At 46.3% G+C, this 25,153-nt stretch overlaps 1 protein-coding gene across 1 annotated transcript in view; it reads right to left on the bottom strand.

Moving 5' to 3' along the window:
- ADA2 (adenosine deaminase 2) overlaps nt 1–23,875 on the bottom strand; it is a 68,969-nt gene extending 45,094 nt beyond the window's left edge. Inside the window, exon 1 of the mRNA XM_040436792.1 lies at nt 23,783–23,875. The gene's annotated coding sequence lies outside the window, so the exon portion shown is untranslated. The remainder of the gene's footprint in view (nt 1–23,782) is intronic.
- Nucleotides 23,876–25,153: the final 1,278 nt, after the last annotated feature.

Genomic DNA, 25,153 nt, shown 5'->3' on the forward strand with positions numbered 1-25,153 from the left:
TAATGCATTTCAAACCCATGCAAACGCCATGCTGCTTCTGGAGCACTGACATACCTAGAATTAATAAAGGTGTTTATTTCATCATGATTCAAAGTACCTTGTTCTTGAATGACAACATTTGCACAATCATGACCTTTGTACACATATTTAAAAGGTATTTGACACTTTTCACTGATGCACAAACTTCCACATTAATGTGGCAATTGTACTTCAACGCTAAGTAAGGATTATATGGTACAACCCAAGAATTATCAATATTCTTTCCGTTAAGAATTATAGTTTGGCCTGTATTTCTTCTCTTGTACTTTGGATAGCCATTGCTATTAGCAATAGTTTTTTGTTGGAATTCCTTCGGAAAATCCTTACAGCATTTGTCATTTGTCATACATGGAGAATTAGGATTGAGTGCTCCGCATGGTCCATGAATCATATGCTTTGTTACAGTTGCATGTAAGCGAGGAGTGATTTCTATGTTAGGGATTTCAGCAGAGACAATTTTATCTATCAGTTCTTAATTTTTTGGTTTACAGCTTTCTTTAAGAATGAGAAGTATGTGAGCATGTGGTAAACCTCTCTTTTGAAATTCTATCACGTAGACCATTGCTTTTGGGACTCCAAAAATATGTTTTTTACTGATGTCATCAATTAGAGTTTTAGGTGAAATACTCTTGCAACTAAATGTGGTTGTCCATCAACAGTTTGTCCATGTTGTAGGTTATGTACAATCTCTTCCCATTTGGGATTGCATTTCATTGTAATAAAAAGATCTGGTTTTCCATATTTTCTGACAATTGCAATAGCATCTTGATAATTTTGTTGCATGTTTCTGGGGCTCCCTGCAAATGAAGAAGGCAAAATATACATTTTTCCAGGACTCAGGCTTGCTTCATTGGCTTCATTAAACAAATGATCCATTAATCCAGAGTATTTTTCAACACGCAATTTAGGCTGATTTTGACGTATATAATTGAGTATGTTGGTTTCTGTTTTTACATATGCATCAACTATATATTGCGGTGTAAGGCGGCCTGCATTTAAAAAGGGATTAAAATCCTCTCTAATGGAAAGACGGTAACCGTAGTATTGCATTTGAGTGACTCTAAGTCTAGGATTGTGTGACTAATTTGGTAAATTTAATAAAGCTTGTGGTCTGTTTTGAAATGGAATGTCAATTCCCCAGCTTTGATCCCCATAGGGGAATAACAATGGATAAACCATGGGTTCCAAATTAGGATCAAGGACACAAATTCTTTGTGTTTTTTATTTTATTTGTATACTCTTCACTTGGTTTGCAGTGTATAAGAAGATCTCTTTCAAGTGGTGGTTCTCCATCATCATTTTGAAAAATAAAAGCAACCTCATTATATTTTGGTGCGTTATAGCGCCTTTGGTCATTTTTGCGATCTTGTACTTTTGTCATGGACACTTCCTTAATAACATTGTCATTTTTGGAGGCATTCTCTTCATATTCTTTTTCAACTTGGTAGAACATTTTGCAGGCCTCGGCAAAAGGATTGAATTGTGCCATAAATGTACTTAATGTTTGCATACGCTCTGTATTTACTCCTGAGTTGGCAGAAATTTGCATTCTTTGTTTCAGAACTTCAGCTTCAGAAGGATCTAAAATGTATAATTGTGCAAACTGTCTGTTTTCACCCTGTTGAGGATGCAGTGTTCCTGCTCTGTGACAAATCGAACCATGGATTCGAAAACAGTATGGCCCATAGCCAGAAGGAGGACTAATATTAGCACCCATAGATGCAAATGCTAGAGCACTATTTATTGACCTTATATTTTGCATGAAATTTTTGCTGTAATGATGCTGACCCATCATGAGCTGCTGTATAAACGGATTTGTTCGAATTGGTTGAAGATTTACTTTTCCTTTTGAGCAACACTGTGTAAATTTTTGATCAGATGGTCTTTCTCCTTCAAAATGTTTTGCTTGACAAAAATTGCATATCTGATTTAAATCTCCACATGTGTGGGGTATAATGTTACCCTCATTTATATTAACTATATCATTTATCATTGCCATTCTTTCTATTGTTGCCCGGGATTCGTTATTTTCCACTCGTTTACTTCGGGCCAGTCTCTGTAATTGTGCTTGCCGCAAACATTGTAATTGTCGTTCTTCTGATGTAAGACTTGCTCTCCTAGCTTTTTCTCTTTCAGCATGTCTCTTACGTTTTTGTCTTTCTCTTATATCATTTATCCTCTCCTGCGTGGCTGTTGATAAATGTGTTGTGTCTGTTTGTAGATCTGTTACCCTGCCTCTTTTTATTGCTTGTTGCTGACGTAGTGTTGCTCTCCTAGCTCTGTGTGCTTTCACATTTTTCTGACGCTCATTTTCCTTTTCTTCAATAGATCTATTTGCTCGTCTTTGTCTTTCTCTTAGAGATTCTTTTTTACGCTGATTTTCCTGTTCTTCTATAGATCTATTTGCTCTTCTGAATCTTTCTATTTTAGCGTTTTTGTGACACTCATTTTCTTTTTCTTAAATTGATCTATTTGCTCGTTTTTTTCTTTGTTTTTCAGCCTTTCTTTTTTTGATTTTTACTTGCTGACTTGACTGTTTCTCCAGGAGAATTTGGTTATGTAGGGTTTCATTGTCTGTGTCTTTTGTTCTACTTGATGTGTCCTTTTTTTGGGGAGGCATGTTGTTAGTAAAAAGCCCAAGTAATATAGGCTTGTACTTTTATAATTTTAGAATATTTTCTCTTACTGTAATACTGACTTATATGTAGCTGTAATATGCGTCACTGGCACTGACTTTTGGCTGAGACAGCAGGCACTGTGACTGGTGGCTGATATGACTGCCACTGACTGGTAGTGCTGAGACCACTTGCACTGTGACTGGTGACTGATACAGCTGTCACTGACTGGTGGTGCTGAGACCACTGGCACTGTGACTGGTGGCTGATACGGCTGGCACTGACTGGTGGTGCTGAGAGCACTGGCACTGTGACTGGTGGCTGATACTGCTGGCACTGATTTCTGGCACTGACTGGTGGTGCTGAGACTGTGGGCACTGTGACTGGTGCCTGAGATGGCTGGCACGGACTGGTGGTGCTGAGACTGCAGCTGATGGCTGAAACAGCTGGCACTTACTGGTGGCTGAGACGACTGGCAGTGCCACGTGGTGCTGAGACTGTTGTCACTGTGACTGGTGGCTGATACGGCTGGCACTGACTGGTGGTGCTGAGACCACTGGCACTGTGACTGGTGGCTGATAGAGCTGGCACTAACTGGTGGTGCTGAAACCACTGTCACTGGTGGCTAATACGCTTGGCACTGACTGGTGGTGCTGAGACTGCTGTCACTGTGACTGGTGGCTGATACGGCTGGCACTGACTGGTGGTGCTGAGACCACTGGCACTGTGACTGGTGGCTGATACAGCTGGCACTGACTGCTAGGACTGACTGGTGGTGCTGAGACTGTGGGCACTGTGACTGGTGCCTGAGATGGCAGGCAAGAACTGCTGGCACTGACTGGTGGTGCTGAGACCACTTGCACTGTGACTGGTGGCCGATACAGCGGGCACTGATTGGTGGTGCTAATACGGCGGGCACTGTGACTGGTGGCTGATAGAGCTGGCACTAACTGGTGGTGCAGAAACCACTGTCACTGTGACTGGTGGCTAATACGCTTGGCACTGACTGTTGATGCTGAGACTGCTGTCACTGTGACTGGTGGGTGATACGGCTGGCACTGACTGCTGGCACTGACTGGTGGTGCTGAGACCACTGGCACTGTGACTGGTGGCTGATACAGCTCGCACTGACTGCTGGCACTGACTGGTGGTGCTGAGACGGCGGGCACTGTGACTTGTGGCTGATAGAGCTGGCACTAACTGGTGGTGCTGAGACCACTGGCACTGTGACTGGTGGCTGATAGGGCTGGCACTGACTGCTGTTTCTGTGACTGGTGGCAATGATTGATGGCTGGCAATTATTGCTGGCACTGATTGGTGGTGCTGGCTAATACTGCTGGCAACAGCTGCAGTGTGTATCTGAGAGCAATTTCTGTCACTGTGCATGTAATGGTGGCGCTTCTTATGCACTCTGCTTCTTATGCACTCTGCTCCAACTGACACCACACACTATAAGAGGCGGTTATTGGCCAGCGGCGCAGTTGTGGGGATGGTGTGATTGGACGGCTCCATACTGTGGGTGGTCCGTACAGCGTGTGGTGCCCGTGTGTTTATTGGCTGGCACAATTGTGGGCGGTCTAGGCGGCGACTTTGATTGGACGGCCGCGCTGCTGTGGGCTGTCCGGGATGCATGTGATGCGCCGTGTTTTTATTGGCCGGCAGCGCGGTGCTTTGGGCGGTCCCTGCTGTGTGTGTGTGGAGTGTGTGCTGATTGGTTTGTGCGCCGCGCATGCGCACTTCACTAAGGCTACTTTCACACTGGCGTTTCAGGGTCCGCCTGTGAGATCCGTTTCAAGGCTCTCACAAGCGGCCCCAAACGGATCAGTTTAGCCCCAATGCATTCTGAATAGATGCGGATACATTCAGAATGCATCAGTTTGGCTCCGTTCCGCCTCCATTCCGCTCTGGAGGCGGACATCAAAACGCTGCTTGCAGCGTTTTGGTGTCCGCCTGGCGGTGCGGAGCCGAACGGATCTGTCCTGACTTACAATGTAAGTCAAGGGGGACGGATCCGTTTACATTGACACAATATTGGTGCAATTGTAAACGGATCCGTCCCCCATTGACTTTCAATGTAAAGTCAGGAGTCCCTATTAATATACCATCGGATCGGAGTTTTCTCCAATCCGATGGTATATTTTAACTTGAAGCGTCCCCATCACCATGGGAACGCCTCTATGTTAGAATATACTATCGGATTTGAGTTAGATCGTGAAAACTCAGATGTGACAGTATATTCTAACACAGAGGCGTTCCCATAGTGATGGGGACGCTTCAAGTTAGAATATACTAAGAACTGTGTACATAACTGCCCCCTGCTGCCTGTCAACACCCGATCTCTTACAGGGGGCTGTGATCCACACAATTAACCCCTCAGGTGCCGCACCTGAGGGGTTAATTGTGCGGATCTCATCCCCCTGATCGGGTGCTGCCAGGCAGCAGGGGCCAGACCCCCCTCTCTCCCCAGTATTAAAAGCATCGGTGGCCAGTGCGCCCCCCCTCCCTCCCTCCCCAGTATTAAAAGCATTGGTGGCCAGTGCAGCCCCTCCCCCTCCCTCCCTCCCCAGTATTAAAAGCATTGGTGGCCAGTGTGGCCCCCCCTCCCTCCCTCCCCAGTATTAAAAGCATTGGTAGAAGTGGCCACAGGCTAACAACCCCCTCCCCCCCATCCGATCGGTTACCATGGCAGCCAGGACGCTACTGCACCAATGATGGGGGGGAGGGGGGTTGTTAGCCTGTGGTCACTGCCACCAATGCTTTTAATACTGGGGAGGGAGGGAGGGAGGGGGGTGGCCGCACTGGCCACCAATGCTTTTAATACTGGGGAAGGAGGGGGGGTCTGGCCCCTGCTACCTGGCAGCACCCGATCAGGGGGCTGAGATCCGCACAATTAACCCCTCAGGTGCGGCACCTGAGGGGTTAATTGTGCGGATCACAGCCCCCTGTAAGAGATCGGGTGCTGCCAGGCAGCAGGGGGCAGTTATGTACACAGTTCTTAGTATATTCTAACTTGAAGCGTCCCCATCACCATGGGAACGCCTCTGTGTTAGAATATACTGTCGGATCAGAGTTTTCACGATTTAACTTAAATCCGATGGTATATTCATGGTGATGGGGACGCTTCAAGTTAAAATATACCATCGGATTGGAGAAAACTCTGATCCGATAGAGTGTGTGCTGATTGGTTTGTGCGCCGCGCATGCGCACTTCACTAATCGGCACACACGCACGGACAACAGCCCTGAGCACGTACACAGGGCTTTTATTAGTATAGATTATCTGTGGTGTTACAAGGGGTGGATTGGCCATAGACCTTACAGGGAAACTTCCTGGTGGACCGATGCCCAGGAGGCCACCTGGGCCTTCCTTATGGCCGGCCAGTGTAAGTTTTTGGAGATGTATTTTGTGCTGCTGGCGGCAGTATTTTGTGATGGACTGTGGACTTTGTTAGGGTTGTATAATGTGCCACTTTATTTGCACATTAAGAAACCCTAATGGAAATTACTCAAGTGACAAGACTCACAAGAGAGCTCTCAGTAGATTGCTAATGTCTTACTGATTAGACACAGGATAGCACACCTTTTATTTGTTCATTCAGCCACTGTACAGCAGGGGAATAGCATTGATTGCCAGCGCCCGGGCCAAGCCATGTATTTGCGAGCGCAAACTACCTGAAGCAGTTGGTCTACAAATGATCTGTAAGGTGGAAAGAGCACATCGCGTAGGCCCTGATTTGAGGTCCGTTGATGAAAAATCTGGTTGCCGGGGTCAGAGACCCAGACAAGTCATCATGAAATTCCTAAACTATGCGAAAAAGGTGGAAATTCTGAAAGCCTACAAAAAAGCGCACACACCAGTGCAAATACGAGGACATTTAGTTCTCCTATTTAACGATTTCTCCGCTGAAGTTCTTAAGAAACGCAGAGCCTTTTTCGTGGATCTGTTCAGAGCTTTTTTACAGGAAGATGAGATTCACATTTCTCTATCCGGCCACGCTGAAAATTTTCCATGAGGACGGTACAATAGACACGTTCCAAACACCTAGAGAAGTGGCAATGGCGTTGAACATAGAGGCAGAGATACAAGTGGGAAGGAGGAAAATATCTCCAACACCAGCTCATTCCCCAGGACCAGATGGAAATCAAGGGGACCCCATCCCGGGATCCAGAGACTCACCAAAAGAACAGCGCAAAAAGGCGAAAAGGGTGACCTGACTTTGCTTCAGAAGGAGCAAGCGATTAACAGCTTCGGGGTCGGGCTATGACTAGCTTGCCGGATCCCCACGGGGGTGGACGAGAGTTGTTACATCCCTGATGGGCTAGGTATTTGTATCCGATTTACTCTACAATGTGATGCCTGGGACACATATCGGGCTAGATTTATTGAATCTTTTCATCGGCTTTATATGATTGATGTTGCAGTATTGTTTTTTTTTCACTTTAGAACTAGGGGTTCTTAATGTTAAGCATAAAATCTCATGGGAGGATAGTAAGAGGAGGAGTCAGTAAGATATTAGGTATGTGTAACACTACTACCATGTCGGGAACAAGTCAAGTTCTGAAGAGTTATGTAAGAGGGTATGAAGTGAATATCTTTTATGTTTTGCTAAACTCTGTTGAAATGTATATGTTAATTGAGTTGGTATATGGGGGGGGGGGAGCGAGTTATATGTGCTGGGAATGGCTGATTGGGTTGGTAGGATGAGTATATGGAACTGAACAATAATCCAGATAATGCTCAGCTAACATGGGATGCAGCGAAGGCGGTGCTTCGGGGCAAATTGATTTCACATATGGCAGGATTAAAGAAAAATGTAGATTACCATATAGATACACACAGTAAGGCACTCCGGAGAGCTTATACAGCTTTCAAAAGTCGCCCTTCTGACGAGTTGGAACAAATCTGGAAAAAAGAGAAAGTTGAATATGAACACTGGTTAAAGAGGAGGGAACAAATGTTCAGATCTCAGGGAGAAGCCCAGTTATCTAGATTTGGGAAGAAAGCCGGCAAGCTTATGGCCAGGTCGGTCAAAGATTATAAACCATCTGTTCCTATTTTAGCCCTGCGAGACGATAGAGGCATACTGAGAACTGATCCCGAGTCCATAAATGAGATACTGAGGGACTTTTATAAAAACCTTTATGAGGTAGGGATGGAGAATGAGGAAACAGGGGAGGAATGGCTTAGAAAAGTCAAAATGCCCCACAATTCGGGTCCATTCACACGTCTGTGTGTGTTTTGCAGATCCACGGATCCGCAAAACACGGACATCGGCGATGTGCATTCCGCATTTTGCGGACCGCGATTCGCCGGCACTTAATAGAAAAGCCTATTCTTGTCCGCAATTGCGGCGAAGAATAGGACATGTTCTATTTTTTTTCGGGAAAGGAATTGCGGACCCGGAAGTGCGGATCCGCAATTCCGGATCCGTGCAGCACATTGTGCTGCTCCATAGAAATGAATGGGTCCGCAATTCCTTTGCGGAACGAAATTGCGGACGTGTGAATGGACCCTTACTCTGATGATCTAAATGCGCTAAATGCTCATATTTCACCCTCAGAGGTGTCAGGGGTAATCTCTACTATGTCACTGAGGAAGGCTCCAGGACCTGACGGGTATTCGGGGGAGTTTTTATAAAATTCTTAGCGATAGAATTGCGCCATTATTAACAACGATCTATAATGGGTACTTGGGAGTTAACTTCATACCCTCGGAAACAAATGTTGCCCATATTAAGTTATTACCGAAGCCTGGGGGAGACCCACTATTGGCCTCTTCGTATAGGCCCATTTCACTCATCAATGTGGACATCAAAATCATCTAAGAAATTATGGTAATGCGACTACGGATGAAGAAATTCGAACATTGATGGATACGTTTAGGTGCACGGCTTGGTTCTTAACAGAACAAATAAAAGGAACTTTAGGGAAATTAGATCAGAGGGAGATGGTCTAAGGAAGCAGATGATTGGGTTTAAATAGACTGATAATAATGATATTCAAGACGGACAAGACAGGAAGTAAAAGGATGTGTTAGGGTACGTGATTGTGGGGAAAGGGGTATTTGTTTATAAAATGTGGTAAAGAATCATATAAGGCTACTAGGGTGATTTACAAGCACTGATGTAATTTGTACTGACTGAATGTATTTCACATTGTAATTGCTGTAATGACCTTTTATATATCGGAAAAACGAATAAAGAAATGTTTATAAAAAAAAAAGAATGCTATTATTTTCCCTTATAACCATGTTATAAGGGAAAATAATAAAATTTACACAACACCAATCCCATACCCGAACTTCTGTGAAGAAGTCCGGGTTCGGGTACCAAACATGCAGATTTTTCTCACACGTGTGTAAAACACATTAAAACGCTTTGCACTCGCCGGGAAAAATCGCGCATTTTCCTGCAAAGCACCCAAATCTCTTCCCACATGTCACCCGCAATGGCTGTGTTCCCCTTTAAAATGTTTTAACCCTTTAATTTTGCATACATAAATAGCTGTGATTTCAGCCAGAGAAAAATTACATTATATTAAATCGTAAGGATTTAAGTGGAAGAACCATTAATTACCCGCGGCTTAAGCTTTGTCCTCAGTTCTGTTTTGATAGAGTGCAATGCAAACTCTGCATGACCCCGGCAAATAAATCACTACAGCCACTACTAGAGGTACTCATGATGGAGTCTGCAGAGGACCCGTTATCGACAGGCCTTACAGTCTTTATCTTATACAGAAACATCATGTCATATACTACAGTCCCATCCAGAGCTGGATTCACATCTTATAATTTGAGAACTACCAGCTCTGTGCCGACTGAGGCACCCCTTATAGTTTTACCAGATCCCCTATGTATTCTGGCAACAGAGCTGTGCCAATTTAGTGTAGGGACCAACTTGAAAGAGGTCACCATTAAGTTGGCACGTAGGCTTATTCATTTTGATCAAAATATATACTAAGAACCTTATGTTTATGCATTTTGCTTAGCAGCCAGAGATCAACTTTTACATGTGTACCAACAATCTGAGATTATGTTCCACATCCGTTAAAATTTGCGCCAGTTTTGTTGATAAAAAAAGTGATATTGAATCAACTTGTTTTGTAAGTGTGTACTAATGTATATCTGACAATCTCGCTCCCAGTCCCATTGCCTACTGGTTAATGGAAATTTCTCTGAGGACTTCTATTGAAATCAGTCATCAGCACAGACTCTAGGCATTTATATAGAAATGGTTAAAGGAGTTATCCCATGAATAATGTAAAAAATGAAAATCAGACATCATTTAGTACATGATAATCTTTTTAACAAAGCTAGAACCAGCCCTGTACTTCAGATGAGTTTAGAGCTCTCAACATTCATTGCTCCAATTGCTCTCCTGGATTGTCTTCAGGCTAGATTCTCTTCTGCAGCAGCCCATTCCCTGTAATCGTCACAGCTTCCAACAGAAGATACTGCTGGTGGCAGCTGAAGGATGGAACTGAGCATGTTCGTCCACCTCTGCAATGTTACTGAGGTGGACAGAGAAATAAGGAAAATAAAAACAGCAGGTGGCGCTACACAGACAAAATGTATTCAATAACTCAGTGGATATACAAAATATTTAATTACAACCGATTACAAAAGTATTCAGATCCAGATGCTGACTTTAAAAATGTAGAATAATTTTTGTCGGATATCCCCTTTGAAGCTCAGCGCTTTTAAACAGGAAGTAAAACCCTAATGTCTGCTTAAGAACCGAAAACAACTGACAGAAATGAGGAACTTTGCATGTGTTAAATGAATCCAACAACTAAGTCATGGAGAGAAAACAAGAGCTATTTAACCCTTTTCCTACCTGAAGTCTGTGCAATATGTCATTACCTATGTATAAAGTTGATTGAAATTGACATGGTCAAGAGATAATAGTACAATACTACGGATATACTTCAGCCACATCTAGAGCTGTACTTGCAATCATGTTGTCAAAATAAGCTGGGAGTTGATATTGTAAGCACCGTCTGAATATCATTTATATAAAGTAAAGAGTAATTTCATAATATATTGTATCTTTCTAATGGTTGTAGGTTATTTTTCTGTAGCCTGCAGCCACCACTAAGAGCTTGGGAGCTCACTGTATATATATATATATATATACACAGAACAGACCAAAAGTTTGGACACACCTTCTCATTCAAAGAGTTCTTTATTTTCATGACTATGAAGGCATCAAAACTATGAATTAACACATGTGGAATTATATACATAACAAACAAGTGTGAAACAACTGAAAATATGTCATATTCTAGGTTCTTCAAAGTAGCCACCTTTTGCTTTGATTACTGCTTTGCACACTCTTGGCATTCTCTTGATGAGCTTCAAGAGGTAGTCCCCTGAAATGGTCTTCCAACAGTCTTGAAGGAGTTCCCAGAGATGCTTAGCACTTGTTGGCCCTTTTGCCTTCACTCTGCGGTCCAGCTCACCCCAAACCATCTCGATTGGGTTCAGGTCCGGTGACTGTGAAGGCCAGGTCATCTGGCGCAGCACCCCATCACTCTCCTTCATGGTCAAATAGCCCTTACTTTCAAAGTTTTCCCAATTTTTCGGCTGACTGACCTTCATTTCTTAAAGTAATGATGGCCACTCGTTTTTCTTTACTTAGCTGCTTTTTTCTTGCCATAATACAAATCTTAACAGTCTATTCAGTAGGACTATCAGCTGTGTATCCACCTGACTTCTCCTCAACGCCACTGATGGTCCCAACCCCATTTATAAGGCAAGAAATCCCACTTATTAAACCTGATAGGGCACACCTGTGAAGTGAAAACCATTTCAGGGGACTACCTCTTGAAGCTCATCAAGAGAATGCCAAGAGTGTGCAAAGCAGTAATCCAAGCAAAAGGTGGCTACTTTGAAGAACCTAGAATATGACATATTTTCAGTTGTTTCACACTTGTTTGTTATGTATATAATTCCACATGTGTTAATTCATAGTTTTGATGCCTTCAGTGTGAATGTACAATTTTCATAGTCATGAAAATAAAGAAAACTCTTTGAATGAGAAGGTGTGTCCAAACTTTTGGTCTGTACTGTATATATATTGTGAGAAGGCACAAGGTGCCATAATAGATGATAGATACGTGTCACCGAGGTGCCTGGCCTCAGTGAAATGAACCGGTAATGTTTTGTCAGTAACCCTAGGTTACTGACAGTTGCTAGAAGTAGTTTAGTTGCTAGCTGCAGCTGATCCGGGCCGGGTTTCATTGGAGTAGTCAAAGAGCAGGGTGGGATGACTACTCCCACGTATCCAGGCCAGGTGTTGGAAGCCAGGAATCCCAGGAGAGCTGGTTCCTAGTCTGGAAGTGTAACAGACTGGGAGTAAAGCTGTGTGGTGTGTTGCTGTGGATAAGCCTGCCATTGCCTACTCTTTTCCCCCCTCTCCAGCGGGTGGTGGAACTCTGGAACTACAGAGGACTGTGAGTTGTACCATTTCATATGGACTGTGTTTCTCTGTGTTTACCTGCTGAAGTAAGTGAGCATTGGTTAAGTCTGTGTTGAACAAAATAAAAGACTATTGTTTAAAGAGGACCTTTCACTAGTTTAAAAACTAAAAACTAACTATATCAGTGGGCAGAGCGGCGCCCAGGGGTCCCCCTGCACTTACTAGTATGTCTGGGCGCCGCTCCGTTCGCCCGGTATAGGCTCCGGTGTGTGCAGCTCCCTCTGTTGTACGGGGCAGAGTTTTTGTATTAGGGTTGTCCCTTGCTGCAGCGCTGGCCAATCGTAGCGCACAGCTCATAGCCTGGGAGTCCCAGGCTATGAGCCTATACCGGGCGAACAGAGCGGCGCCCAGACATACTAGTAAGTGCAGGGGGACCCCTGGGCGCCGCTCTGCCCACTGATATAGTTAGTTTTTAGTTTTTAAACTAGTGAAAGGTCCTCTTTAAATGACACCTGAAGTCAATGTTTGAGCTGATCCCCACAATATATATATATATATATATATATATATATATAGTGGGGATTCGCTCTGGTAGTTGGGATAAGTGGGTGCAGTACAGAGGCAAAGTACAAGTTTGTAATTCAAATGTCCGTGTTTATTCACACATAAGGTCAAACAAAAACACTCTTTGCAAGGTTGTTGTTTGTTCACACCGAGTAGAAAGTACGTGCATTAAAAAAAAGGTCACCTTCTCAGCGGTTCTGCCACCAGCAGTCCAAATGCAGGCTTTAGGTGGCCTGCACTCCAGACACACAGGTCTCAGCTCAGCCCAGCACAGAGCTCAGTTCCCACACCAGCGATTGCCAGAGCTCCTCTGTCACAGAGAGGTAATCACTTCGAGCTGAAACTGCCGGCTGTGTTTTTTATAGGCTAGTCAAGACCTGGCCTGGAACGTGGGGAGTAGTCACCCACCCAGCACTTTGACTACTCCCAGTAAGAGTCGCCCCGGATCAGCTATACAGCCATACTAAAATAGTAAAGTGTCAATCAGCATTAGCTGCCGCTGACACCTGAAATACCTACAATATATATATTTATATATTTATCAATAAGCTTCATCTACTGGCGGCTGCGGCAGACAGAATGTTATAATGTAATTCCATGCCTGCAGGGAATTTGTATACTTGTATAAAAAAAACACAGCTTCATGATATAATGATATATTATGGAATTAATCAGTGCAGAATTATGGACGAAAAAAGATCTCGTGTTAAAACATAACATCACGTGATATTTACCAGTTCATTGTGTGGGGATCCGCTCTGGTAGGCAGTGGTAGCGAGTGCAGTATAGAGGCAACACTTGCCTTGTTTATTCACACGGTGCATACAAGTGAAAGGCGGTGCAGTTCATAGGGAGGGTGGTCACACACAACAGCAAAATAATAGCTCAAATCACAGCAAGTCCCTGAATGGGCCCCAAACCTGCTGCAGGCTACTTGAGGCCTGTTTCCATCACATAAAGCGAAATCTATTTAAAGCCAGGAGTAATGTCACCTTTTTCTCCTTGGTGAAGTAAGTCCCTGAGTCCGGCTTCTAGCCACGGAACATGGATCCCTCCTGGCTTAAGCTGCGGGTTCCTGCACAGTCCTTTACAGGCCTCAGCACACAGCCCAGCTCACCTCCCCCTCTCACTCTCACAGCCAGAGAACAAAAACCTCCACATTGCACATCACACCCTTGTTGCTGGTCGGGTTTTAACCCTTCCCTGCAAAACCTGGCCTGGACCGTGGGGAGACAGGCACCCACCCGCATCTCTGCCTGCTCCCAGTAAGAGCCGGCCCGGATCCGCTGTGTTAACAGCATAACCCCTGCAAAATGCACTTTTCCGGCTCTTACTCCACCGGGGCCAAGACCCCCGGTGGCACGTACCTCCTGTCTACCACCACCCCAGGTACCCTCCTACACATTCCCCCCCTTTGTTCAACCCTGAAGGGTTGCACACCCTGTTCAATCCTGAGAGGTTGGACACATGTACAACAGTGTACCCGGGACAGGGCATCGGCATTCCCCTGTAAGCGGCCTGCCCTGTGTTCGACACTGAACTTAAAATTCTGGAGGGACAAGAACCATCTGGTGACCCGGGCACTCTCCTCCTTGGCCTGGCTCATCCACTGGAGATGGGAATGATCGGTCACCAGACAGAACCTTCTCCCTAACAGATAGTACCTAAGGGACTCGAGGGCCCACTTAATGGCTAGGCATTCTCTCTCTACCACGCTGTACCTGGTTTCTGCTGGGGTGAGTTTGCGACTCAGGAAGGCAATAGGGTGTTCCTCCCCACTGATTTCCTGAGAGAGTACTGCCCCTAGGCCTACTCCAGAGGAGTCCATCTGAACGACAAATTCCCGTGTAAAGTCGGGTGTCACCAAAACCGGGGACCCACACAGAGCTGACTTCAAACGGGAGAACGCCTCTTCCGCCTGCTCATCCCAGCGGACCATCACCGGCTACTGTGGCAAAGTTGGGGATAAAGCGCATGTAATATCCTATCATCCCTAGGAAAGAACGTACTTGCTTGGTGGTAAGAGGTCTGGGCCAGCTCTTGATCGCCTCAACCATGTCTACCTGGGGTTTGACAACTCCCCGCACAATCACGTATCCCAGGTACCGGACTTCCTTGAACCCGATCGAACACTTTTTTGGGTTGGCCGTCAGTCCGGCTTTTCTAAGTGAATTGACTACAGCCTGTACCTTGGGCAGGTGACCAGTCCTGGCTAAACACGATGATGTCGTCCAGATATGCCGAAGCATATGGACGATGGGGCCGTAGGATGACGTCCATCAATCGCTGGAAGGTGGCTGGAGCGCCATGTAGGCCAAAGGGCAAAACTTGGTACTGAAATAACCCCTCGGGGGTGACAAAGGCAGTCTTCTCCTTTGTCGCCTCCGTGAGAGGCACCTGCCAATATCCTTTTGTGAGGTCGAGGACAGAGAAATAGTGAGCTTTCCCTAGCCGCTCTATGAGCTCGTCTACCCGGGGCATGGGGTAAGCATTGAATTTCGACACTTCGTCGAGCTTTCTAAAGTCATTGCAGAAGCGCAGAGTACCGTCAGGTTTTGGGATGAGGACTATGGGGCTGGCCCACTCGCTCCTGGACTCCTCAATGACCCCTAACCTCAACATGGACCTTACTTCTTCTGAAATGGCTTGTCGCCGGGCCTCCGGTACACGATACGGCTTTAACCGTATCCTGACGTGGGGCTCGGTGACGATGTCATGTCGGACTACCGAAGTTCGACCAGGAAGCTCAGAGAACACGTCCCTATTTCGACTCACCAACTCTTTGGCTTCCTGAGCTTGTTTGGTCGACAGAACACCCGCTATCTTTACCGCGGAGGTGCCCTCTGGGACCTCGGGTGGGGCCGGGATCTTCCCCGCAGACAAGACAGTGTTTGGGCCGCCCCCAACGAGACACTCCTTATCTCCCCACGATTTCAGTAAATTTACATGATATACCTGTTCTGGCTTCCGCTGACCTGGCTGGGATATCCTGTAATTCACTGACCCTACCTTCTCTTTCACCTCGTAGGGACCTTGCCACAGTGTCAAAAACTTACTGTCAATGGTGGGGACTAGCACCAGTACCCGGTCACCCGGGTTAAATGTCCGGACCTGGGCACTCCGGTTGTATACCCGACTCTGTGCCAGTTGGGCGGCCTCCATGTGTTCCCGGACGATTGGTAGGACTGTCTCTATACGGTCCTGCATCTTTTCTATATGCTCTATAATACTCTTGTGTGGGGTGGGCTGTTGCTCCCACGCCTCTTTAGTGATGTCTAGCAACCCTCTTGGACGTCGACCGTATAATAGCTCGAAGGGCCAGAATCCCGTAGATGCCTGGGGCACTTTATCGCACTGTGAACAATACGTACGGCAGCAACAGGTCCCAATCCTTTCCGTCTTTGGCTACGGTTCTTTTGAGCATAGTTTTTAAGGTTTTGTTAAAGCACTCCACCAGTCCGTCGGTTTAAGGATGGTATATGGACATGTGTAACCGTTTAACCCCTAAAAGCTTGCAGAGTTCCCTCGTCACCTAAGACATGAAGGGGGTCCCCTGGTTAGTCAGCATCTCTTTCGGAATCCCCACCCTTGCGAACATACCCATGAGTTCTTTAGCTATGAGCTTAGCCGAAGTATGACGTAGTGGGATCGCTTCAGGATATCTGGTGGCATAGTCTAGGACCTCCAAGATATGCTGGAGCCCTCTGGCCGACTTTTTTATGGGGCCTACCAGATCCATCCCTATTCTTTCAAAGGGGACCTCGATGATAGGCATGGGTACTAGGGGACTTCGATAGTGGGGCTGGGGGCTCGTCATCTGACACACTGGACAGGATTTGCAAAACCTTTTGACCTCCTCATAAACCCCGGGCCAATAGAACCTTTGCAGAATCCGCTCTTGTTTTTTTTTTACGCCCAAATGTTCTCCCAGCACGTGGGAGTGGGCCAAGTCTAGTACCATACGGCGGTATGGCTGGGGTACCACCAGCTGCTCCACTACCTCCTGCTGCACCTTGTCCACCCTGTACAGCAGGTCCTGGTTAAATGCCAGATGGGGAAACACTGAGTCGTCCCCGGGGTGCTGAGCCACCCCATTTACCACTGTCACCCCTTCCCTCGCCCACAATAATGTCGGATCCTGGAGCTGGGTGGTCCCGAACGTGTCACGGGATACCTCCAGGTCTGGGATGGACGGGGTTTCCACAGATTCGCCTGCCAACACCCCTAGCGGAAACCTATCGGGATGACACTCTACAGGTGATGTGGTGACCCCTACGGCTGGTATCCCCGCATCGGGATCTTCGGGCACTGGGCCCGATCGTCGTCCGTCCCTAAGGGAAGGCATATCGCTTTTCCATAGAGTCCAGAACAAAGGAAAATCCCTTCCCAGTATGGCGGCATAAGGGATTTTGCGTCCCACTCTGACGACATGCTGCACCTCTCGGCCCAACATGGACATGGTAACCCTGGCAGTGGGGTACTCCCGGCGGTCCCCATGGATACAGACAATGGACAGGGTTTGCTTCTCTGGGAGTGTCTCAGACACTAAGGACTCATGCACGAGGGTCACCAGGCTCCCACAGTCCAGCAAAGCATTAATCGGATGCCCATCGACCAAGACTTGGCACAGGGGCAGCATATCGGCAGCCGGCCGGGGATCCGCGGTACATACAGGCCAGGCAAAGAAAGAGGACCGGCGAGCGAACCCGCAGTCCATGGGTTCAGGTGTTTGAGGACAGTTTGCTGCCCTATGTCCCAGGCCGTGGCGGTGCCAACATTGAATCCCCGTGGTCCCTCCCTGGTCTCTCTTCCCCGGAGCAGGACTAGCCTCCCCCCCCCCTCTTTGTGGTTGGGTCCCTTTTTCCGGATCCCTAGCCTGAGAGGGAGCCTGACGGGTTTCCCATGCCTGCGTTGAGTCCCGCACCAAGTCCTGGGTCTCCACATACCTCTCAACTAGGCTTAATAACTGATCCAGGTTGCCGGGGTCTCCCTGACCAACCCAGCGCTGTATGGCCCTTGGCAGTGTCCGCACGAAACGGTCCACGACCACTCGCTTGACCATTTGGGAGGGGCTCCAAGTTTCCAGCTGGAGCCACTTCCTCACCAGATGTACCAGGTCATATGCCTGAGACCGGACGGGTGTGGACTCAGAAAAGGCCCACCGATGTACGCTCTGCGCCCGCACATAGGTAGTAACCCCCCAAGCGCGCCATCACCTCAGCCTTCAGCTTCCCATAGTCCTGGGCGTCCTCCCTGCTGAGGTCGAAGTACGCTTTTTGGGCGTCTCCGACTAGGAATGGCGCCACCACTTCAGCCCACTGTACCGACGGTAAGTTCTCCTGTTCCGCGGTCCTCTCGAACACCATCAGGAAGGCCTCTACATCGTCCTCCGGAGCCATTTTCCTTAATGCTGAACGGACTTTATCCCTGGGAGCCGACGGCGATGGAATCACTGCCGGTGGGGTCTCTCGCTGGGACGCATGCAGAGCCTCTTGCATAAGCGCCATTTTTTGTACCAGCAAACTGTTTGTTGCTGTTGTGCATTGCTCAGCACCAACTGCTTAACCAGCTCCTTCATTTTGTCCGGGACGACCAAGCTTGCTGGTTGAATGTATGACATGCAGCCGTGCACCACCCGGATAAATATTCTTGGCCAGCCTTACTGCAGTATGCCCGCTGAAAGCCACCAATTGTGGGGATCCGCCCTGGTAGGCAGTGGTAGCGAGTGCAGTATAGAGGCAACACAGACCGGTCTTGGTGTAAAACACGATGCTTTGTTTATTCACACGGTGCATACAAGTGAAAGGCGGTGCAGTTCATAGGGAGGGTGGTCACACACAACAGCAAAATAATAGCTCAAGCACAGCAAGTCCCTGAATGGGCCCCAAACCTGCCGCAGGCTACTTGAGGCCTGTTTCCGTCACATAAAGCAAAATCTATTTAAAGCCAGGAGTAATGTCACCTTTTTCTCCTTGGTTAAGTAAGTCCTTGGGTCCGGGCTTCTAGCCACGGAACACGGATCCCTCCTGGCTTCAGCTGCGGGTTCCCGCACAGTCCTTTACAGGCCTCAGCACACAGCCCAGCTCACCTCCACCTCTCACAGCCAGAGAACAAAAACCTCCACATTGCACACCACACCCTTGTTGCTGGTCGGGTTTTAACCCTTCCCTGCAAACCCTGGCCTGGATCTTGGGAAGACAGGCCCCCACCCGCATCTCTGCATGCTCCCAGTAAGAGCCGGCCCGGATCCACTGTGTTTAACAGCATAACCGCTGCAAAATGCACTTTGCCGGCTCTTACTCCACCAGGGCCAGGACCCCCGTGGCACGTACCTCCCATCTACCACCACCCCAGGTACTCTCCTACAATTGTCATCAGCTCTGTTAATGCCAGTGTTGTTAATGTCAGGTCTTTATTGGACAGTATTGTAAGGTGTATTTACCAGATCACATTTCACCTATACATAGAGCTTGACCACCCGAGAAGTGGCACTGTGCAAGGCCAATGTATACAGAATGAGAGAAGATACTGGGAATTACACCCAGTATAGAGGAAATGAGAAGTTGTACTGTGCAGTGTCTATATATACAGCATAAGAGCAGATACTGAGAATTTCACCCAGTATACAGGACAAGGGAAGTGGTATTGTGTAGTGTCCATATATACAGAATAAGAGCAGATACTAAGATTTACACCCAGTATACAGGACAAGAGAAGTGGTACTGTGCAGTGTCCATGTATACAGAATGAGAGCAGATACTGAGAATTACTACCAGTGTACAGGACAAGAGAAGTGGTACTGTGCAGTGTCCATATATACAGAATGAGAGCAGATACTGAGAATTACTACCAGTGTACAGGACAAGAGAAGTGGTACTGTGCAGTGTCCATATATATACAATATGAGCAGTTGCTGAGAATTACAACCAACCTACAGAACAAGATAAGTGGTACTGTGCAGTGTCCATATATAGAAACATAGAATGTGTTGGCAGATAAGAACCATTTGGCCCATCTAGTCTGCCCAATATACAGAATACTATGAATAGCTATTGGCCCTATCTTATATGAAGGATGGCCTTATGCCTATCCCATGCATGCTTAAACTCCTTCACTGTATTTGCAGCTACCACTTCTGCAGGAAGGCTATTCCATGCATCCACTACTCTCTCAGTAAAGTAATACTTTTTGATATTCCTTTTAAACCTTTGCCCCTCTTATACAGAATAAGAGCAGCTATTGAGAATTACACCCACTATACAGGACAGCAGAAGTGGTACTGTGCAGTGTCCATATATACAGAATAAGAGCAGATACTGAGAATTACACCCAGTATACAGGACAGGAGAAGTGGTACTGTGCAGTGTCCATATATACAGAATAAGAGCAGATACTGAGAATTACATCCAGTATACAGGACAAGAGAAGTGGTACTGTGCAGTGTCCATATATACAGAATAAGAGCAGATACTGAGAATTACACCCAGTATACAGGACAAGAGAAGTGGTACTGTGCAGCAGGGGCGTAGCTAGAAATGACTGGGCCCCATAGCAAAAAAAAATCCCAGATCTCCCACCCCCACATACCTATTGGACCTCCCACCCCTTCCAGAGCTCCCACCCAAACACCCCTCCAGGACCTCCCACCCCAACATCCCCCTAAGTGTCGTCCACAGATCCCCCCTTCAGTGTCGTCCACAGATCCCCCCTTCAGTGTCGTCCACAGATCCCCCCCTTCAGTGTCGTCCACAGATCCCCCCCCTTCAGTGTCGTCCACAGATCCCCCCCTTCAGTGTCGTCCACAGATCCCCCCCTTCAGTGTCCTCCACAGATCCCCCCCTTCAGTGTCCTCCACAGATCCCCCCTTCAGTGTCCTCCACAGATATCCCCCCCAACCAGAGCTGCTTCCTAGCTAATTTATTCACTGCACTTGCCTCTGTGAAATTGAAGCACCGTAATCTCGCACAGGCGCACTGGCAGAGGCCAGGAAGACAGTGCATGCGCACTTCGATGCCTCTGCCAGTGCGCCTGTGCGAGATTACGGCGCTTCTCTTCAATTTCACAGAGGCAAGTGCAGTGAATAAATTAGCTAGGAGGCGGCGCTGGGCAGTGAGATTGCAGGCACAGGCAGCATCGCTTTGCTGCCTGTGCCGTTCGCAGCGCGCCCTGCGCTGATAAAGTTCGGTCACTGCGCAGGCCGCATGACACGGCTTCGTGGGCCGCATTTGGCCCGCGGGCCGTAGGTTGGGCATCACTGTACTATACTGTATATGTGTGATGTAACTCTGTTGAGTTCTAATGTTGGCTGAAGGATCATTCAGCCAACAGTTATCTCTGCCTATCCTCCCATACATATGCATTGTTAGCTTGGCCAAGAATGCATAAGTAGCAAATGAGGAGAGGGGAGAACAAAACGATTGGACAGTTGAAATCCAATGTTCCCGATCCTTATTTCTCCCAACATCAGTCATTAGGGGAAAGTCAAGAGGCTGCATACATATTAGATGGTTGGCCTAACGCATGGAAATTGGCAGGTTCAGCTGATAAAAGATTTAATGTGATGGCCACATTCAAAGGCTAATGTGAATACAGCCTTACATCACTGGTTTATCATTTATGATACATATGGAAATCACAATATAAGCACAATCTTTAGATCCGCTTTAAAAATGACATTAGGGGATTGCATAACCAATAAAACCCTAATATAAGATTAGTGGTAATATAAGAAGTGGAAACTGATTGTAACGGTGAGGCATTTTCAGCATCTGATTTGTGACCTGGAAGTCGTCGGTAAAATACTGGCTTCACTTAAAGCAGTATGTATTCGATAAAGGTCCTGTGCCTGCATGGTATTTATTGATGGAACCTAGGCTGCGTACACCAGATATGTGATTTATCTGCCTCAAGGTGGCAGAACAGACATGGAAATGAGCAGATATGCATCGCATTGTAACATTTCACTCTTTGTAGGAACCATCAGAGCAGGGTACAAGGATGAAGTGATACAGCTACTGTATTCTGTCAGTGGAATATATACAGAGGGAAATCCGCTTGCTGATTTTATGTACATTAGTGCAGTATATGACATTCTCTCATTTTGCAAATCTGATTGTTAGGATGACTTCCATGTTACCAGCGTGTGGGAATCCACAGTCCCACTAATGCAGATCTGCTTCATGAACAATATTATAGGTATCGTTGACTGTTAATTTGGGCATAAGACATGGATACCAGGCTCTCATAGATAGAGTTCCCTTTATAGTCAGAATACTTACTACTAAGGACACCATAGTGTAGTGACAGTACATGCTGATCTCTGTGGTCTGTCCCTTATGTGGATTTGTATATTGGTTTTTAACTTACATGTACATGTTATACTCTGCAGCTCCGCTCACAGAGTGGCCAACCCACAGGTACGCCCCCGTTCTGGCCCCCTCTCCACCGCCTACCTCATCTTCTGCTCGTGCGGCAGTGCGCCCCGGGCCCGCCTGCTCCAGTCCACTCCTGACCTGACTACTCCTTCCTTGGCTTCCCCCCAGCCAGGCCCGAGCCGCGGACCGCCCAAGCCCCGCCCACTACACTGGGAGGGCTGTCGGGCCTGTCTGCCTGTCTGTGTTAATAAAAAAAAATTAAAATGAATGCGGTCCGGACGGGCCCCCAGTGGCGTAGGGCCCCATAGCCACTGCTATGGTTGCTATGGCGATCCCTACGCCACTGCTGTGCAGTGTCCATATATACAGAATAAGAGCAGATGCTGAGAATTACACCCAGTATACAGGACAGGAGAAGTGGTACTGTGCAGTGTCCATATATACAGAATAAGAGCAGACACTGATATTTACACCCAGTATACAGGACAGGAGAAGTGGTACTGTGCAGTGTCCATATATACAGAATAAGAGCAGATATTGAGAATTACACCCAGTATACAGGACAGAAGTGGTACTGTGCAGTGTCCATATATACAGAATAAGAGCAGATACTGAGAATTACATCCAGTATACTGAACCAGAGAAGTGGTACTGTGCAGTGTCCATATATACAGAATAAGAGCAGATACTGAGAATTACACCCAGTATACAGGACAAGAGAAGTGGTACTGTGCAGTGTCCATATATACAGAATAAGAGCAGATACAGAGAATTACACCCAGCATACAGGACAAGAGAAGTGGTACTGTGCAGTATCCATATATACAGAATAGGGGCATATACTGAGAATTACACCAAGTATACAGGACATGAGAAGTGGTACTGTGCAGTGTCCATATAAACAGAATAAGAGCAGACATTGAAAATTACACCCAGTATACAGTACAAGAGAAGTGATACTGTGCAGTGTCCATATATACAGAATAAGAGCTGATACTGAGAGTTACACCCAGTATGCAGGACAGGAGAAGTGGTACTGTGCAGTGTCCATATATACAGAATAAGAGCAGATACTGAGAATTACACCCAGTATACAGGACAAGAGAAGTGGTACTGTGCAGTGTCCATATATACAGAATAAGAGCAGATACTGAGAATTACACCTAGTATACAGGGCAGGAGAAGTGGTACTGTGCATTGTCCATGTATACAGAATAAGAGCAGATACTGAGAATTACACCTAGTATACAGGACAGGAGAAGTGGTACTGTGCAGTGTCCATATATACAGAATAAGAGCAGATACTGAGAATTACACCCAGTATACAGGACAAGAGAAGTGGTACTGTGCAGTGTCCATTTATACAGAATAAGAGCAGATACTGAGAATTACATCCAGAATACAGGACAAGAGAAGTGGTACTGTGCAGTGTCCATATATACAGAATAAGAGCAGATACTGAGAATTACACCCAGTATACAGGACAAGAGAAGGGGTACTGTGCAGTGTCCATATATACAGAATAAGAGCAGATACTGAGAATTACACCCATTATACAGGACAAGAGAAGTGGTACTGTGCAGTGTCCATATATACAGAATAAGAGCAGATACTTAGAATTACACCCAGTATACAGGACAAGAGAAGTGGCACTGTGCAGCTTCTATACAAGAAAATATATAGAGAGTTATACCCATGATTCAAAAGAGGGGACATGATGTACAGTTTAATATATAGAGGTAGGGAGACGCATACAAGGAGCAATGACAGACCTGAGTTGTTCCTGGTGCCTGATCCTTCCTGACCTCTCTGGATAAAGTTCAGACTCTCAGCACAATCGCAACACAACATCCGTTGCCCTCCCCCATAACTAGCGTCACAGCTTCTGCCAGACCTACAAATTGCTTTCAGCCCTGGCCCTGCCTACAGGCTTTCCCACACTGCTATCCTTGCAGTGCAGGAGATAGATGATAGTCAATAACAGTGCACAGCCAAAAGAAGTGCAATGAAAGCACTGGTATCTGTGTTATATACCGTAGGGGAAGCTTTGAATTCCTGGACAGTATACCTAATGTGGAAAGAATATTCAGTTTTCATACTGGCATGTAAAGCTTCATTATATTGGTGGTCATACAGTATATCGGAGGTATTGGTACATCTTCTTTATTTTAGAATCAATTTGTCACTTTGAGTTGTCAAGAGGAGCAAGCTACAAGCTTTTTTACAGTCGAGGATATTTAGTGTAAAACTGGCCCCTGTGAAAAAAAATTATAACCAATATTCTACCACCCTCTATGTACAAGAATATAGCTACTATAATACTGTCCCTTATGTGTAAGAAAATATCTCCTATAATACTGCTTCCTATGTACAAGAATGTAACTAGATTTATATATCAGAATATAACTGCTATAGCTCTACTTCATATGGAAAGAATATAACTAATATAAAAGTGTTTCTATGTACAGTGGCATGAAAAAGTTTGGGCACCTCTGGTCAAAATGAATGTTACTGGAAACAGTTAAAAAGTTGAAGTTGATATGATCTCCCAATGGCATAAAATTAAAGATGAAACATTTTTCAGCATTTTAAGTAACATTATTTTGGTTTTGTACAATTTTAGAATGAAAAAAGGAAAGGAGCACGTTGCTAAAGTATGGGAACCCAAGGAGATTTGAGCGCTCAGATAACTTTGACAGAGGTCTCAGACCTTAAATAGCCTGTTCGGGTTCAAAGAGTACAACTGATGACCTATCCGCTGTGCTTGGTATTGCACTCAGCCCCATTCACTTCTGTTGGGCTGAGCTGCACTTAGGCCATGTGACGATGAATATGTCAGCAATGGCCTAGGAAAAGCTGAAGGGTGTGGTGACTTCTCAAACAGCTGATCGGCGGGGGTCCCGGGTGTCATACTCCCAATGATCAGATACTGATGACCTGATGTTCCGGACGTAAAGTGACACAGTGGTCATATTCACACCGTCGCTGAACGAAGGACCTCCCCTGCAATGGTAGCAGTAACAGGACTGAGATGTCTCCAAAACCAGAGGCCGAGCCAAGACCAGAGGTCAGGTGGCGGTGCCAAAAATTCAGCTTGCCAATAAGTAGCTCAGGCAGCACAACATGCCCCTGCTTATTGGCCA

Source organism: Bufo bufo, chromosome 1 (assembly GCF_905171765.1).
Source record: "Bufo bufo chromosome 1, aBufBuf1.1, whole genome shotgun sequence".
NCBI classification, from domain to species: Eukaryota; Metazoa; Chordata; class Amphibia; order Anura; family Bufonidae; genus Bufo; species Bufo bufo.